The sequence below is a fragment of the Papaver somniferum genome, chromosome 8 (assembly GCF_003573695.1).
Source record: "Papaver somniferum cultivar HN1 chromosome 8, ASM357369v1, whole genome shotgun sequence".
In the NCBI taxonomy this organism is placed as follows: Eukaryota; Viridiplantae; Streptophyta; class Magnoliopsida; order Ranunculales; family Papaveraceae; genus Papaver; species Papaver somniferum.
The window spans coordinates 153,325,222-153,337,896 of NC_039365.1; the positions used below are offsets into that span (position 1 = coordinate 153,325,222).

The 12,675-nt window shown below is 37.0% G+C and overlaps 2 long non-coding RNA genes across 2 annotated transcripts; both read left to right on the plus strand.

Annotated features, from left to right (window-relative positions):
- Positions 1–1,692: 1,692 nt before the first annotated feature.
- Positions 1,693–3,316, plus strand: LOC113302264. Its single transcript, XR_003336718.1, has 3 exons — positions 1,693–1,925; positions 2,974–3,044; positions 3,125–3,316. It is a non-coding gene; the product is annotated as an uncharacterized LOC113302264 (long non-coding RNA).
- Positions 3,317–4,940: 1,624 nt separating this feature from the next.
- LOC113302976 lies at positions 4,941–6,904 on the plus strand. The gene is made up of 3 exons (XR_003337243.1): positions 4,941–5,025; positions 5,128–5,645; positions 6,645–6,904. It is a non-coding gene; the product is annotated as an uncharacterized LOC113302976 (long non-coding RNA).
- The last annotated feature ends 5,771 nt before the right edge of the window (positions 6,905–12,675 follow it).

The following is a 12,675-nucleotide window of genomic DNA, read 5'->3' on the forward strand; positions in this document are numbered from 1 at the left end:
TAATCAAGATATTTCCCACTAATTAACTGGTGATATAGCGGTAGTAAGGATCGTTCCCACGGAGAGATGTGTAATTGAAATGTTATTTGATTCAGCAAAATAATAAAAGACAATGAGGATTGGGCTAAAGTAAAATAAAATGAATAACAAATAAAAGAAAGATGATTAAGGAATCCTTCGTCGTTACCAAGCGATAACTGGATTAGTATACTTATCTATCTTCGTTATAACCATTCATCACCAACCGTAGAACATCAGCCAGCTCAGTGCTATCCCCAAAACTCCTTATACCACGGATACGGAAGCTCTCCAATATCAGATTCTGTCCAACCGAACCACCAAGTAGTAGCTCACTCAAGGTGTAATCCGACCGAACGCTTAGGCTTTGTGAATTAGGTTGATCCCAGTAGTTAAACTCTTAGTGCAAGGTCCACTTGCTGGTGTTATCTTCACTCGCAATTGCTCCACAGAATCCCACTGCAAGGTCTCGCGATTTCTACTTGTGTATGAATTATTCGACGATTACTTATCTCCTAACTCATTACTAGCAATAGAACAATTAGTAGATCAATCTAGCGTGCACTCCAAATCAACCCAATAATCACTCATAAACATTAAATATGGTAAAGACAAACGATAAGATGATTAAAACTCCGAAAAAACTTGTATAATAATAAAGCTTCACGCTAAAACATTGAATTCATCCTCAACCAATAAAGTTTAGCTTCTCATCATTACACAATTACCCGATTTTCCCCTAAAAGGGTAAACCCTAAAATATGGATAAAGAACAAAAGTGTATTCTATGAGATGTAAAGATATATGATTAGGTTAAGAAGTTCTCTTTTATAGTCTCCAAATTGTAGAAGAGCCCGTGCTCGATTCCGTGCCAGAACAGTTGCCAAATACTGGCCAACATTCCAAAATAAACTCACGCCCAAGTCTTGGTCGTGACAAAAATACACACAGCCTGAATGGGCCGCCAGTTACCATAGAAGTCTAGCCCATTTTCTAGTTCAATGGCTTGTCAGTTTGCCGAAACTGGCAGCCCATTCCCTTTATACCTTCAGATTTCCCACGGATACACGAGTCTCCGTGAAAAATTATCTTCCCTGGATTTCCAAATTCGTTCACTCATATTCACGGACAGACATCCCTCGGAGAGAATTTTATTCTTATGGATTTTGTGTTTCCGGCAATTCCAACCCTCGGCTACTTCTCCCTCCGTGAAGAATAAATTTCCCCGACTTTGTACTCTTTTCCGGTTAGCTTCACTTATACCAGGCCCTCCGCGAACAGCCAGCAGCAGTACACCTCCCTGTTGTTCTTAGCTTGTCTAGTGTTTGAAAACTCCTACCAACTGTTGCTTAATGTGCATGCACTCGAGAACATCCCCATCACTCACCATCTTCCATTCAATTCCATCTCACTGATCTTCCTCTCATGGTTTCTACTGAGTAACCAACAGACCACCATACACAGCTCCATAACCACCATCAAGAATAGAGCTGGCAATCCGAGCCAAAACCCGCGGGTTGGCCCGTCCCGTCCCGTGAAAACCCGCACCCGTCCCGGATCGTAACTAAACAAGACGGGCGCGGGTTGTATAATTAGTGGCTTGTGAAGAAACGGGTTGGCCCGTCCCGTCCCGTCCCGTGAAACCCGCGGGTAACCCGGCTCAGTTCACTAGGCCGCGTGTCACACAAACACAATGACACGAAAACCACTAAAAACGAAAACCCTCTTCACCAGAAAAAGAAAACAAAAACTCTCTAACCCTGCAACCCAGAAGCAATCTCTCGATCTCTAAATCTCTCAAAAGATAACCCATAATCAGAAAACCCTAACTCAGAAGCAATCTCTCAATCTATTCAGCAGAAACTCAAAGGATTAATCTCTCGAACTCAATCAGATCTCACCAAGGGGTAAGAATCTCTCATACTCTCAAATCTTAAGAATAATTTCTGTTCCAGTTTTCTGTTTTAGGGATTGTATAATTTTGAGTTTTTTTTTTCCTCTCAGAAATGTTTAGAACTTTAGATCTTAACATGCAACTTAAGTTTTGTTGCTTATATGATGAAATTTATATTGGGTCCTGTTTAATTTTGGGGATTTTTGATTTTAGATCTTTAATTTTGGTCTTTGATTTTCATGATGATTTTCATCATAATTTTGGTCTTTTTGATGATTTTGTCTCTGTAGCTCATTTATGCAAATCAACTCATTTGTTAACATGCTTTGATTGATGATAAGTACGCACAAATCAACTGAATTTTATTTCTTTGGTTGATGATAAGTATTTGAAATGATTTCTATTCATCTCATTTGTCTATATCCGAAATCCATGTTTAAATTGCATATGCATACACACAGAGAGATGTCAGTATTTCTTATGTGGATTTGAATTTTTAAAAATCCTGCAGATAATTTGAAATGCACATGAACTGTTTGATACTATTTCTGGTGGAAATAATGTTCCTGGACTAGTTTAGAGGAGTCCCGTCTCATTTCTAATTCCGTCCAGTTTTCTGTTTTGTGGCATAAATTAAGCCTTGTATGGTTTTATCCTCTCATAGTGTATGCATGACATATCTCCTATTTTACATGATTGTTTGTTGTTATGTGGATTTATGATTGATTTTGACTTTCATAGTCAGAATTAGATAAACTACTTCTGCATATTGTGTATAAGTTGGATACTGTAAACCAGTAAGAGTGTTAATCGACGTACAGAGAACTGAAACCATGAAATATGTCTTGTCATTAATTATAATGTCTGCAAAAGAGAGCCAGACCCAAATAGTAGTGACTGAGATGCTATATGGGTTTGAAGATTTCCTTTTTATTATTCACATGCTTTATTTAGTATTTGAAATAATAATAATATGCACAAGAGTTCATGTTCTGGATATGAAATGATGGTTTTGTGTTAGCTTTTGAGCCACATTGATAATTGAATTCTGTTTTTGCAAGGCATAACTGCAATAATGAAGACTAGCAAGGAAGCAGTAAAGAAGAAGCCGGTCAAGCAGTTGGAAATAAAGGTTAAGACTTGTCATCTCAATTGCAGTGTAAAGAAATTTCCGTATAGCTTCTCATTTTAACTAAGCTATGGTTGTTGCAGATGAAAAACAAAGAGAAGACTGATGAAGCATCCCTGATAAATAACAAGTCCAAAACTGATAATGCTGAAGCAGCTGAACCATCTTCTAATATAATTGCAAAGTAGTTTAGTTTTGCAATTTTGAGTTTTTGAATCGAAATCAAATGAATTAGATGAAATGATGAATGTTAAATTAAGTACTTAGGTTGGGAATGAGCTTTAGATGGCCTGAATGTGGCCGGAAATAGCCCAGAAATCGATTTCTGGCGAGTTGACTCAACAAAAACCAGCTAACCCGTGAGCTCCCGTGAACCCGCAAGCTTTACCCGGGACGGGCGCGGGTTGGAGAAATGACCACCCGTGAAGAATTTCAACCCGCAAGCTTAGGCTTGTATTAACCCGTAACCCGCGGGTTGGTCACAAGCCAGCCCCGGCCCGCCCGTTTGCCAGCTCTAATCAAGAATCAACAACAGCGATAAAAACTGAACTCCTAAGCTCCTTTGTAAACTGCAGTCACCGAAACAGCTCCAACTTCACGATCCAACACTTCCATGTTCTCTCCATTCTCGAGCTCGTCAATGATGGGAGCAGCACCCCAAAACTGAACTCGAGCTTTTCATCTTTCTATATTTCTCATGACTTTTCCATCACAACACAATCCACTTCTTCATCAGCAACATCCATCGCAACCAGCTACCTCGACACCAATGGCAGCAGACTAACCCACAACCAACAAACTCCTCCATTTATTCGAGCAACAACCATTCGTTTCTCCCTGCATTCTCTTAACTTCCTCGACTCCCTGCATTCGTTTCTCCCTTTATCAATCGCAACCAGCTACCTCGTCAGACTTATTTTCACCAATGATACTGTCCCTAACTCAATCTCTGCCGATCATCAATCACCACCATTAATGGAAGCAACTAACTCTGCCGCTCGATCTTCATGGCAGTAAAGAACTCCAGCCCATTACTTATTTCTTCATCTTCAATCATGACAGTGACCACTCCCTGGCATTACAGTTGGCTCCCCCTTCGAACATCAGATTCTCCGTATCTAGCTGCAGCGTGATGAACTGGACATGGCTGTATGCTGTGGAAGATGATGAAACATCTGATGTTATAAAGTGTGGCAGCCCTGAGTAATTCAGGTGGGCGCCTTCATCAATTCTTTGCTGTCTCAATTGTCGCAACTTTGACTTGCTTCCAACGCCCATAAAATCATCATACGACGTCGGAATAACTCCATTCTTTCACCATTGGCTTCGTCTTTTCATCCTCTTCGAGATGATATCAATAACTCTCGGACTAAAACGATTTCCACTTGGTCTTAGGCCTTTCTCCTTTTGTAGCTAACTTCTTTTATTGCACAATTAAATGCAAATTCACTTCTTTTGGATGATTCACCTAGCAAAACCTAAATAAGAGAAAACAAGAGTAATATACAATAATTCGCAAGAACATATAGCAATTACTAGCATGGATTCGACACTAAATATATGCAAACACTACACCATTTTTAGGATTTACCAACCCAGAGTAGCAACAGCACTAGCCCCATTGCGAAATTTCCTTTGCTAATTTTCTGTTGCTAATATGTTGCAACGGCGAGTTGCTGTTACTAATTTTGCAACGGAAAATTTTCGGTCACGAATAGCAACCGCTAGGTGCTCATGCATGCGAAGCGCGCATGTGGGCGGAATCACTTTGACCTTTTTTTACGCCCAAGTCAAAGTTTAGTCAAGTATTCGTGTTTTTATTTCCGCCCTTCAAAGTATTATAGTGGTCGGGCTTATATTTCCTTATCCTATTTTTCTATCTCATTTTTCACCACAAAAGTTTTTTCACTCTCTCTTTCATTCACTGCTGAAGAACCAGCGAGATTTGCTCTGAAGAACTTCTGTTCTCCTGAAATCCTACCAGGTAAATAATCTTTGTTTTCTTAATCTTTTTGTTCTTTGTATATCCATCTTGGTTTTTAGGTTTAGGTTTGCTAACCGTTTTTCGTTGGAATTTATACTGCAGTTGGAAGCATCGATCTGAGATTTTAGGTCATTTGTGAGATTTGAAAGCATCGATCTAATAATCAGACAATACATCTTTTTGTTCTAGTTTTATGATTTGGGTTCAATTTTAAGTTAACTTGGTTGTCTGTGAAATTTGGGTTTCAATTTTTTCGATTTTGAATCGTTCTCACCGAGTATGGAACTAAGAAATCATGATAAGCTTTACTTCTCTTCATCTCTGTTTTCTTTTTATAAAAAGAAAGAAAAAAAAAACTTATATCCAATCTCAAACTGTCTGCAATTAGGTTTTTCTCAATTTACTGTCTAATGTAATTTGCTTGGAAAGGTTAACTTTCTCTATAGATAATATTGAAATCCTTACTATTTACCAGTCAGATCCATTCTTTTAATGTTTGTTAATAGATTTCACTTATAAAGGAGAGAATTAGGACATAAAGGAGAGTACGATGTTCAAGTTGGTTGTCAATTGCGTAATATATGCTTGTATATCGAGGAGTTCCACTGGATTTTATGCAGGTAATTTTGCATTTTCTAAGTTTTATTTACTACTGCAAAGTGTGTTATAATGTGAAGTTCTGGATTCATCTTACTAGTTTATGATGCGGTTGGGTTCTTACATAAGAAAATGGAAAGAGCCGTCATTCAAATTTTAAATATAAGCTCGTAGCAAGGCGTTTATACCTGTTTTCCATCTACATATGCTGCATGTATGATTATGTTTTTGTGCTGTTTTTCATATGAAACTTAAGCCGCTTAGTTGCCGTATGGAAATGTTGATGACTATAGTGCTCCAATCACTGTTTCGGCTGGTTGGAGGCGTTATCAGATAACTTCTCAATCATACTCCAGAATATAAGGAGTGTTTTGCGGTGTTTTGGGGCCCTTTAGAAACTTCTTTGAAAACCAGCGCATGACAAGTATAGTGAAGGTTAATTGTTTGCACTCAAGTATGAGTCTGTTTGCACTCTAACCATACATCCCTTATACCTTCTGGAGGTTAATTATTTTTTTTCTTCATCTTTTGTCTACACTAAGGGACAAGGAGAAAGAAGGGGTAACATTCTTTCTTTTTTTTAACCAAATATTATTGGAAGCCTGAGCTTTGGATGTCTAATATTAAACTTGGACTGTTTGCAGTTCCCTATAACTGCCATGTGAGAAATTAAAATTCTAAAGAAATTGCATCATGAAAATGAGATTAAGCTTCTTTGTAGTTCTTCCCGTTTTCATTCGTAAATGCTTCTTATTTTTGATCACATGTCACAACACTAGCTCAATTTTAGTTCACTTATAGTAGTGGAAGAAAGATTTCTCTTTGCCCTCTCACACGATGTTCTCTTAAATATTTTTTTTGGATTTGCTTCTATATACATCTCCATTTAGTTCAGTTATAACAGAGTTTGTTGATATTTTCTTTACATGGTTTTGACCTGTCTCTGCAGATTATACAAAATCTAGGGTTTCGTCTTTTGTTTGTGACCTTAGTACTGAAACATCAAATTGGTTATTATGCAGGTATCTGGGCTTAAGTCATAAAGCAGTACCCTGGTGATATTTTAGCAGCAGCTGAATCTACGTATGATTTGTCGAGGAAATTGGTTAAGCAAGCGGAGTCTCGTGATACTTCTGGTGATCTTTTAGTCTTTCTTTCCCTGTTTTTCAATGCCTTTGTTAGTTGACACAAACTAGGGTACCCATCCATTTATGAATATCAACATAGATCGAATATTGTATGTCAGGGTTCAGTAAGTTTACTTGTGTATATTTGTATCAATTGAAGAATCCTTTCTTTTATAATATCATCTAGTGGTGATTCTCAACAATACAGTTTTGTATCGCCATTGTAGTTTATATATCTGTGTGGATGTTGAATATGGGGAACTGGGTAGTTGGAGGGGGGAAATGTGGGGGAAAATTAATTTTGACTAGGTAAATAAACTATGACTTGACCTTTTTTTTGTGGTTGCAAGAAATTAGCAACGTATGCACTCTGTTGCTAAATTAGAACCAGTACCCATAAATTAGAATCAGAACCAACAATATCTAGTTCCGGGTAGGGGTATTCTTGTAATTAGCAACAGATTAGCAACATCACAATGTTGTTGCTAATAAAAATTTAGCAACGGCACGCACCGTTGCGAATTTCCGTTGCTGACCGTGATTAGCAACAGAGCTTATGTCGTTGCTAAAAATTGCGACACCACGTTTAGCAACGGCGAAAGCATGTTGCGACCCCTTTTTGCAACATCTATGGTAGGTTGCTAATATCTTAAAATGGTGTAGTAAAAATATGCACTTAACAGGAGCTTTCATTCTGATTTCACAGTCTGCAATAAACTTCAAAATTCTTTCTTGGATGCACTTCACATTAAACTTCTCCCCATCATACACATATTTGTTCCTTTGAAACCAGAGTTCTTTCTTTGCAATAAAAGCTGCATTCCTCCACAGTTCTTTGATTGCAGGACTTCTGTGTCTTGCCAGTGATAAGACTTCCTTAAAAGATCTTGGATTTAGAAAAAAAAAAAATACCTCCAAGCCATTTCTACATGATCTCACTACAGTCACAGTGCCATAGAATGTGGTCAAGGGTTTCTTCTGATTTTTTGCAAAAGTAACATCTTGAGGCCAGATTGAACTTTCTGGTTTTCATTTTATCATATGTTGGAACAACCCCCCTAAAAAACTTCCATACATTACTTGAAATACTAGGGTGTATAGATGAAGACCATACCTGCTTAGTTCAATGCAATTTTGGGAATTTTCTCCATATACTCTCTACAGCTGATGCTACTGAAAAATCTCTAGTTGTAGTGCCACACCAAAAAAATTTGTCTGCATTTGCACTCACCACAGGAAGTTCATATTGGTGTATCATTTCCAATAACTCTTCTGGAATTACCCATTTATCCATGTAATAGTAAGTCAGACACCTTTATGTCAGGGAAACTGTGCATGTAATCATTTGCTGGAAATAATTCATTTAGAGCTCTATCTTTCACCCAGGTATCCCTCCAAACTGAAATTTTAGACCCATCACCCACAAACCATCTTGGGTGTTCCTGTACATCTTCTGCCACCCATTTCAGTTCAGGTAAAAATAGACGATTTTTTGTAGTATTTTTTATCCAATCACCAGTTTTTGTCAGAAATTTCTTTTGAAATTTTTTTACCCATTTATCTGTGCCATTTTGAAATTTCCAGAGGAGCTTCATAAGGAGAGCTTTATTTATTATTTTTAACCTTCTCAAACCCAGGCCACCTTCCTCCACTGGAGATCACACCAAATCCCATTTCAGAGTTACATTTTTTCTTGTTGAATGATCACCAGTCCACAAAAAGTTTCTTATAATTCTTTCAACATATTTAATAACTTTCTTGGACCATTTGTAAATTGACATGTTGTATATAGGTATACTGTAGAGGACATGATTTACTAAAATTAATCTTTCTTGAAATGAAAGGAGTTTACCTTTCCAGCCAGCAAGATTTTCTTGAATTTGTTCCACACAGCTCCATACATGTGAAGATTTGATGCACCCTGGGATTAATACAACACCTAATTACTTATCTGGGAAAGTTGATAGAGGCATGCTACATTCACTTGCCAGTTGAGTTTTTTTGAGCTCACTTGTCCCTCCAATAAAGCATTTACTTTTTTCAAATCTAACCATTTGACCAGATGAAGCTTGGTAGTCCTTTAGGAAGTTAAGAAGTTTCCTAATATTTCTCTTGTCTTCATTACAGAATAGGAAAATGTCATTTGCAAAGAGAATGTGAGAAGATTGAACTCCATTTACTGACACCATTGGTTGGATTGTTCTGTCTTGTATCATTCTTGATAGAGTTCTACTCAAAATATCTTCAGCAATTACAATAAGAAGGGGAGAAGGGGGATCCCCTTGTCTCAACCCTCTTCCTACCTGGAAGTATCCCACAGGGAAAGCATTTATAAGTACTGATATTCTACCAGATTGCAGCAGGGTATGTATCCACTTAATCTCTTTTTCAAAAAAAAAAACAAAACTTCTCATGACTTGAAATAGAAAATCCCAACTTAAGGAATCATATTATTGAGTTATATCCAATTTGAGACCCAAATTCCCACCTCTTATTTTCACATCAATTTCATTTATTAGTTCAGAAGCAAGTACTATCTGTTCCTGGATATTTTTTCCTTTGATAAAAGTACCTTGCTGAGGAGAGACAACTTTCTGTATCACACTGCCAAGTCTTGTTGTTATTATTTTTGTTATCACTTTGAAGCTAAATTTCATCAAACCTATATGTCTGAATTGTTGTGCTCTTTGCATTTTTTACCTTTGGCAGAAGAAGTAGGATGTTTTCATTGAAGCCTTGAGGTGTAAATCAACCCCTCCAACAGTATTGAGTTGCAGTTATTATATATTTTCCAATTATTCCCCATGCAAATCTATAGAACCAACCAGCAACACCATCACGCCCTAGAGCACTATCTGGATCAAGATCAAAAACTGATTTTTTTATTTCTTCATATGTTGGAGTAGAGTCCAAATACTGGTTTTCCTCATCACTAACTACCTTAGGAATATCTTGAAAAATCCCAGGAGTGAACTGAACTTCTTGAAATTTAAACTTTTCTTCAAAACGAGATATCAAAATTTCAGCAATCTGTAGATGGTTAGAAACAATGTTACCATATGTATTTTCCAACTCTACTATTGCATTTTGAGATTGTCTAATTTTTAGATTTACATGAAACAATCTTGAGTTAGAGGCCCCTTCTTTCAACCATTTGACTCTAGATTTTTGTTGAATTATCTCTTTTTGTTGATCAGACAGAACTCCAAGCTCTCCTCTTGCTGTCACTAAGTTATTTAAGAGAGTTAAATCCATTGGATTCTTATCAGAAAATAAATAAGCCTGCATCACCTTGTCTTCTGCATTTTTTAACTTCTTAGAAATATCCCAAAAAACTGCCCAGTTCCATTTTTGAATTTCTTGTTTTAGCATATTTAATTTCTTCATGAAAACAAAAATAGGATTACCTGTTATATGAGACTTCCAGGATTCATGTATTTGGTGAAAGAAATCAGGATGGCTCATCCAAACTTTCAAGGATGAATGGTACATTCTTTGGCTTTGGAATATTAGCATTGGCACCATATAAAACATCACGATCTGAGATACCTCTGACTCCAACTTTATAAGTTATAACCCCAACTAGGGTACAACTCCAACCATTTCTCATTGAAAACTGCTCTATCCAAGTTGCATACAATTCTCTTTTTTCCTGCTCTATTATTACACCAAGAAAACTCTAACCCAGTTTTTGGGGCTTGAGTGAGACCACAATTATTCAAACAGTCTTTAAACTCCATCATTGATATCTTCAAGGGTGTTAAACCTCCAACTTTCTCATCTACATTTATTACTGTGTTAAAATCACCAATCACAAGCCAAGGCTTATTCAGAGAGGTTAAAGCCACCAAATCCTTCCATAGATTTCTTCTATTTACTGTTAAGGTAGTTGCATGTACACCAGTGACAAGAACACCATCCACTTCCACTGTTATTCTTGTTTAGTATTTGAAATTAAAGAAGGGTTATTTATTGAAGCACTCCACAAAATCCAAATGTTTCCCTTATTTTCTTCAAAAGAATTATCAATAAGTTTAAAATGTATTCCTGGCAACTTAAACTTTTTTATAAATTCAGAAGATTCCCAAACTTTTGGTTCAGCTAAAATGACTAAAGGACAAATTTTTTTTACTATACTTCTTCACTTGTCTTTGGACTTTGTTCTCCTCGGGCCTCTGACATTCCAGTATGAAACTTTCGTTTAAAAGAAGAATGTTGAGAAGAATTGGTACTTCTCTTACCTGGACCATTCAAATTTGCAGCCTGATTTCTTGTTACAACATTACTAGTCTGTTTACCTGCTTTTGGCTTGATTTGAGTATATTCCGCACCATCCTTTGAAACTCAAAAGCTTCTTGTATAGTAGTATCAATAGGAGGATGAAGTAAAGTTGTATCAGAATGCTTCAGTGGTTATCCAATAGGAGGTTGAATATTAATAACATTGTTTAAAGATGGGGCACTAGAGCATATTATAATAATTTTGTCCACTGAGAGTGCTGGAAAGTCTTTATGTGAAGTAAGAGTACCCCTGAATTCCTCAGATTTATCTTGTAAAATATGAAATCTCCCAGAGGAGGATTCACCTGGGTGTTGAAGTGGAGGAATTATAACATCAATCATTTCATTGTCACTTAAGGAGTGGTCTTCAATACGCTCAATTATGTGCTCAATCTCTTTTTCAGCTGAAGTAAAACATATATCAAAACCTCTGGAAATTGGAGGTTGAGTTTGTTTTGGTCTCTATTGCTGCTTTGGTTTTTCACTAAAACTTATTGATCAATTTCAGATTGATTCTTTTCAGTTCTTTTTGCTCTGCATTCAGCTACTAAATGACCCATAATTCTTATAGTGGTGGCAAAATTTTGGCAACTTTGAGAATTGAATAGCCTGTTCAAATTTACCATACTTAGATTCAACAATCTCTTTACTTGGAATAAACTTTGTTAAATCAATTTCAACTAAAACACTGGCATAATATCCAATTTCTCTTTTTAATGTGGTTTCATCCACTTTGATTGCTCTGCCTAATTTACTTCCCATGTGGACGTAATATATCATTTGTGAATGGCATGACGTACTACTATATACTTTGGAATAGATATATATGAGCAGCAACAATTCTGAAGTCCATTTTTTAAACAAAACCAGTGCGAATTATACTAGATGGTCATGCAAAAGTCTCGTCTACTTTGGATAACCAAAAACCAAAAAACATTCAATATATACTATATTGTAGATGGGGAAAAACTATTTGTTGGTTTTTACGGAATCGAGGAGATGACCGTGCGGAGGAGACTCCTTGAACCGAGCAAATACTCAACCTCACACAGATGCACTGCAAGAAGGGAGTGCTTTAAGTTCGAGAGATCAATCTGTAGGAATTCGGCCAAAACCAAGACAATGGTCGTTCCAGAGTCAATTCGGTCACAAGAGAGGATAGGTTGATCTGTAGGAGGGAAGCTGAGAAATGTGTGAGATCAATGGTGATCGAGATTGTAGGTGTGTTGTGTATTCTGCATAAGAAAGTTCTGAATGATTGAATTTTACTCAGTTGAGAGTGATTGCTCATACGATGAGTTCGTGTAGACGAAAGATTGTCCGTATGAACTTGTCGAGAAATTCTTGTCCGTTTCAATCAGGATTCAGAGACTTATTTATATTGCTGGAATTGTAAACACCTTGATCCCATGAAGTGTGACAGTTATTGAAGTCAAAGAGTGGGGAAGTGGAAAATCGTGTCAAAACCAGTTGCTCATCGTGCGGAGACTTGGTTGATTTTCCATCCACTACTTTGCTAACTCCTTCAACTGATTGCAAGACTTGCTCACATTCTCATCGTGTGCATAAACACACGTGTTGTAGACCGCCATACCAAAACCCTAGTTAATATCCCCCCATGTGACATGATTGACATATCATGGAGT